A 6,835-nucleotide genomic window follows, 5' to 3' on the forward strand; every position below is an offset into this window, starting at 1 on the left:
GAAAAGAAAAGAAAGTTATTTTGAAAAGAAGAACATACTAAAGGAGACTGGCATGTATTTCATAAATTATTCACTCTGTATCTCCTTTCCACAAGTGAAACCAACACGTACTCAACACGTTGGATCAAGATTGTGTAAATAAACAAGTTGTACAAATATCAAGTTGTGTTTACTACAGAGGGCTACAAAGGGTTTTGTCTGAGACTTAATTAGCAAGGTTTAGAGTTTCTGGTAGGTATTGTTTTTTAAAGTCTTGACGGAGCCAGGATAGTTCTTATCCCTGATTTCAGACTTTGTACTGTAGCATCATTTTAAAACCCATGCATAATGAGTGTGGTATTAATCTTCTTATTTATATATATGCAAGAGTGCTAACCAACGTACTTCTAAACATGTGCAGCTAATCCTTAGATTATGTCATTACTGGTAGCAATGAATATTTGTTTTGTAAAAGCACATTGTTTTATTTAAAATACAAGGATAATGACAACATGTATTAATTACCATTTCTGTAAATATGACAGTAGAGGTTTCTCAATACTCTAATTTCCCCTCTTCGACTCCTATCCTCAAGACTTAGTGCCGCCCACAGGAGATGCGAGCGGAGGACTGAGGAGGGGGACCGAGGAGAGAGGAGTGGAAGCAGCAGGCGGTTAGAGAAATGAGAACTCCTCTCCTCTGAGCGGTCATTTTAAAGAGACGTTCATTAATGATGACAGGAGTCACAGCAGCCCTCTATTTGATGGACAGATGTGTTCATGACGACTTATATATTTACTTTTAATTCATTGACAGTGCGGTATAATGAGACAATAACAGGCTACAGATGCGGACATATAGGCCTACACACAAATATATTCATATAAATATATACAATTTCAGATTCAAACAAGTATGAGTGGTGCTGTAAAATTCATAGCATCATCGGAAAGGCATTATAAAATGTTATTAGCTCAATGTTAACATATCTGTTTTTTGTTCAACTTCGACAGCATCACTGTACTTTTTTGCCTAATATGAATTTATATATATTTAAGAGGATGATTAACCTTAGAAGCATCAAATCAAGATTTTCACAGCCCACTTTTTTTTACTGCTCACAAATGACTGAAATTGTGACGTGTGTAAGGAATACCTGAAATCTGTGGTCTTCGGGGGATCATTGGTGGTGGTGCTATAAAATGCATACACAGTAAATTTCTCTGAGTAAAATTGACTCAAATTGAAGAAAATTTTACTCTAAAAATATAACATTTGGTCCCAACCTATATAGAGTAAAATGTACTCTTTGTTCAGAGTTGTATTTTTAGAGTTCATTTTACTCTATTATGTGCTTAGATTTGACTCTGCTTAATGGTTATTTACTCTATGTAGTGTATATTAAAAACAACTCTACTGCCATTTTACTCATAATAGAAGGTCATTTTACTCCCAATCGAATGTAATTTCACTCCAACTAGAAGGTAATTTTACTCCCAATAGAAGGTAATTTTACTCAGAATAGAATAAATGAACCATAATGATCTTTACAATAAAAAAGGTCAATAAACCAAAGTGCTTAAGGAACATGAGTGGGCGTGTGTGAAGCTAACCATTGAGCGGCCCGACCAAGCAAGGAGGCAGAGGCAGAGAGTTCAAATACAACCCGGTGTGGGCATTTATTCCTCTTTGTGGTACAGGATACACAGCCTCAATATGACTGTCTCACGTGAACACAGTCACCAGCCACCAGGACCTCACACACACACACACACTAACTGGGGTTACGTATTGTAACCCAGCTTCTATGAGTATAGGCGCAGCCCTCTAAGGCTATCGCTATTGGGTAATCCCATTGCGCATGCGCAGCACTGACAGACTTAATCCACGCCCACCTATGACGTGGGCCCCACCTACGGTCTCACTTCCGTATAAATAGGAAGTATGCCCGTCAATCTGCTCCCACACAAACAGCTTTTCTTCAGCTATTCGCGGAGCCAGTGGGGCCCGAACCTTAGAGGGCTGCGCCTATACTCATAGAAGCTGGGTTACAATACGTAACCCCAGTTCTATTTCGTATAAGGCTTCGCCCTCTAAGGCTATCGCTATTGGGTTAAGGGCGAAGCAGGATGTAGTCCACGCCCCACTGGTCCGTCCGTTACCAGAAGTACAAAAACACATCTACTCAATTAATAACCCATGCGTAAAGGAGCATCACAGTCCCTGGAAATATAGCATTTTTAAAAAGTAGAGATACAAAATCCCACTTGTTAAAACGATAAAAGAGGGGAAAAAGGGGCAGCTCTCTCAGTGCCGACAGGTAGGAGAGAGGGCACACCGTTCAGTCTCTGACATTACTCAATCTGACAGGACACTGAGTACTGAATGAGTAAGAGAGGAATGGGAGACATCCCTCAAATAAAAACGAATAAAAGAACAGGGGGAAGACCAAGATGCCGCCGTGCAAATGTCTTCCACTGTCATTCCTCCGTGCAAAGCCGTAGAGGTTGAAATTCCTCTGATGCTGTGCGCTTTGATGTTTTCCGGGGGATCCTTCCCAGAGGAGACATACGCCTGTGACACAGCCTCACACAACCAGTGTGACAGGCGCTGTGCAGACAGAGGCTGTCCTATTGAGTGCTCTCTGTGATGCACAAACAGGCGCTGGGACCTACACAATGTGGCTGTGCGTGCAATATAGCATGACAGCGCACGTACGGGACAGAGGAGATGAGATGTGGCTTCTTCCTCCGATGAGTGAGGAGGAGGGAAGAAACCATCCAAAGTTATCACTCTTGATCTAAAAGAGCTTGTGATAACCTTTGGCATAAAAGCCGGGTTAGGGCGCAAAACAGCTGAGCTGCCATCTCCTTGGATCTGGAGGCATGACGGAGCCACAGAGAGAGCAGACAAATCACTCACCCTTTTAGCTGATGTTAGGGCCAAGAGCAGAGCTACTTTGGCTGACAAGAACTTTAGGGGGACCTGATATAAAGGTTCGAATGGAGCTTTACTCAGTGCGCGTAACACCAACGCCAAATCCCATTGAGGCGCCAAAGCGCGTGACACCGGTCTGAGTCTCTGTACTCCCCGTAAAAAGCGTGTTGTCAGAGGGTGACTAAACACCGTACTGACACCAAACCCTACGTGGCAAGATGAGATGGCAGCAGCGTACGTTTTGACCGTGCTATAAGCCAAATTCCTGTCTAGTAAGGTCTGGAGGAACGACAGCACGTGAGGCAGGGGGCACGTAACGGGGTCCAGGCTTTTCCCTACACACCAGCGCTGGAACGCTGCCCATTTGGCTGTGTAGGATGCTCTGGTGGACGCCGCCCTTGAACCCTGAATGGTACTGATAACATTTTTAGAGAGGCCCATCCCCTCTAAATGTTCCCGTTCAGGGGCCATGCCCACAAACGTTGGCCCAATACTGGGTGACCGCTGATCGCTCCCTCCACCTGGGAGAGAGCGTCCCTGCGCCACGGAATTTCCCACGGCCTCCCTGACAGCATCCGCTGTAGGCATGGAAACCAGGACGCTCCCGTGCGTTCCGGTGCTATTAAAATCACTGTCAGTCTCTCCTCCTGCACTCGGTCCAGGAACCGAGGGATCAGAGGGACTGGTGGGAAAGCGTATAACAACACCTTTGGCCACGGCCTGTGTGCGAACGCGTCCACGCCCAGGGGGGGGTGGTCCTGCGTTCTCAGGGAGAACCAAAGGGCACACTGCGCGTTCTCGCGTGCAGCGAACAGATCCACCTCCGCTCTCCCGAACCTGCTCCATACCTGGGAGATCAATTCGGGGTGGAGGCTCCAGTCCCCTTGGCGAGGACCTCCTCTGGACATGAGGTCCGCCCCTCTGTTCAACACGCCGGGAATATACACCGCTCTGATAGAGAGTACGTGTGTTTGCGCCCAGCACAGCAGCCGCCTGGCTGTGCTCAGCAGCTGCGCTGATCGTACGCCTCCCTGGCGATTTATGTATGCCGCTGCTGCTCTGTTGTCTGTCCGAATCAACACATGTTGATTAACAGCAACGGGCGAAGTGCTGGATTACTCTCCATACGGAGAATTAACTCCAGCACGTTTATGTGGAGAGACATGTGAGCCGGCCACTGTCCCCCCCACTGCCTGTGACATGCACGTTTCCTCCCCAGCCTGCGAGAGATGCGTCTGTGAACACCGCTGTGTGTGACGTCACTCTGCCCAGGGGAACCCCCACTGACAGGACGTGGAGATTTTCCAATAGGCTAAATCCAAACCCACGGAAGGGGAATGTACACCATGCGTCTCTTTCTGCCGCACGGGGTTCGATGTGCAGGCGAATAAGCCACCTCTGGAGTCTCCTCATGTGAAGGAGTCCCAGAGGGATCACCACGTGACCAGCTGACATCATGCCCAACAGCTGCATCACGGAGAGGGCTGTCACCACCCTGCGAGGTGTGACGCGTCGGAGGAGAGCTGTCACTTTCTCCACTCTCTGCTGTGAGAGTCGCGCTCTCATGAGGGCTGAGTTCAATTCCATTCCCAGATAAATGATAACCTGGGAGGGAAGAGGACAGCTCTTCTTCCAGTTGACAATGAAACCCAGGCTTGACAGATGAGATACGAGCTGTACCGTCTGTAAAGCCAGCAACAGCAGGTCGTCCAGATAAAATAACACCCTCATCCTCCTCTGTGAAGCGGCTCCAGAGCCGTCTCCACACACTTTGAAAAAGGTGCGAAGGAGCCAGGGAGTATCCGAACGGCAGTCGATTGAACTGGTACGAAATTCCCTGGAAAGAAAAACGCAGGAATTTCCTGTGTTTCGGGATTATGGTTATGTGGAAGTAGGCATCCTTCAGGTCTATTGACGTAAACCAGTTCCCCTGGTGAACGTATCCAGCACCTGTTTTGATTGTCAGCATATGAAAAGGTCTTTTCAATTATCACCCTGTTGAATGCTGACAGATCGAGGATGGGTCTCAATTCCCCCGGTCTTTTGTGGGATAAGAAATAACGGGAGTAAAACACCCCGATTTTCTTCCCCTTGAGGAACTCTGGAAATCGCACTTTTTACCAGGAGTTCCTGCAGCTCCTCCTGGAGCGCAAGACACGTGTTCTTGGGATGACAGGAGTGTTTCCTGAATCCCATTGAACTGCGGAGGAGGGGGAGGCGAATTGCAGAGAGTACCCTTTGCTGAATCAGCCTGCTCATCCCATCTGTCCATCAAACATATCCGCCGCCACTCTGAGCAATGCTCCGAGAGGCGGGCCTGTTATGTCAAGTCTTGGACCTTCTCAATATAATATAATTTAATACAGTTTCAAGATATTGGAAGAGGCCCCATGAGTCTCTTTGCTAATTATCAATGGTCTTTGCAATTAACAGCAGATGTACCCATGTTAAGTAAATTGGCAAAGGTCAGAGAACTCCAAGAGAGGTCTTCCTCAGATATAATACAGTTAAAGTCTTGTTAGTTAGTGGTTCATATCCAGCATGCATTAGCTAAGAAACGATAAGGATGTTGGTGTGTGACATCTGGAACTACATGTTGCTCTGATGTTGGTGCGTCCAAGTTTAGGAGACCTGACAATGTGTGTGCGTTAAACATGATTAGGGAACATGTTCGTGTGGTCATTTAGGAAACCTATAAGTGTCCTGTGTTTCTGAATATTTGTGGGACCATTTCTGCGATTGGTTGCTGTTGAAGCAAGGTAATGTTTCCCCCATTGTTGTTTGGTGGTGCGCAACTAAATAATAATGATTAATCATCAACTATTCTGTGTTTGTGTTTCATTGATTCCTCTCTGTTTCATTCTTCAGGTTGTGTGAGTACTGGATCGCCACAACATTTTGGAGGTTCTACCGAGATTGCCGATGCTGGAGGTTGCTGTGTTGTTTCCCTGGAGGTCTCAACTCACCCTGATCAGGGCAGCTACATAGAAAGCTGTGTGTAAACTCGAGGAATTGAGAAACCAGACTTGAGACTTCCACAGAAGAATACCAACTCAACAGTAAGCAAACGTATTTGGAATGAAATGACTTTTGAAAGTGTGTATTGGTTAAAAGGAAAATGCAGAGGAGTGGATTTGAGATATTTGCACAGTTATGGTTGAGATCTGTTGATTGTTTGTTTTGTTTGTTGGTCTTGTTTATGTTGATAAATGTTTATACTGTAGAGATCACTGTATTCTGCGTCGTAATCTTGCCTGAGAAGCTAAGGGTTTGATTGAGGGGATATGATCTTTGCTAGCCGTAAGGACATGTTATGCTGGAGGGAATCACTGTAGTCTGACCTCGTAGTCGTGAATTCTGCCTGAGAAGATCCTAATGATTGTCTTAAGGTTCAGATATTCATTTGGCTGAGGGGATATGATTTGCTTTGCGAGCCAAGTGCACATCCGGTCCGTTCGGTAATTAAGAGATTAATAAGCCCGATCTGAGTTCAGGGAGTTAAAAGTATAAAACTTGCCTGGCGACTCTGTGAATTCACTACATACAAAAGTGGAGTTTTCCATGTTTTGTCAGACCGTAATGTAGAGTCTGTGATAAAGCGCTAAATGTTTTGGTATACCATAGTTTGTTGTTTTAATTTCTTATTGGTCAAAGAAGCTGCAGTATGAAATATGTCCCCCTTCTCCTGAAAAGGCTGAGAGTTCCAGCCGGGGTGTGTCTGTCTTTGTCTGTGAAAGTATCTCCCCCCCCTTCTCCTGATTCTGCTCTAATTGTCGAGCAGCAGCCCGGAGTGTGTCTGCTTGTTTTTTCTCTGAAAGAAGGCTGCATTGTGTTTCTCTGTTTAAAACAAGGAGTGAAAGATCAATGTGTGATTTGAAGTAGTAGATATATTGAAATAAATAAGAAACAATGATTTGTT

This window comes from Trematomus bernacchii, unplaced genomic scaffold, assembly GCF_902827165.1.
Source record: "Trematomus bernacchii unplaced genomic scaffold, fTreBer1.1, whole genome shotgun sequence".
Classification (NCBI taxonomy): Eukaryota; Metazoa; Chordata; class Actinopteri; order Perciformes; family Nototheniidae; genus Trematomus; species Trematomus bernacchii.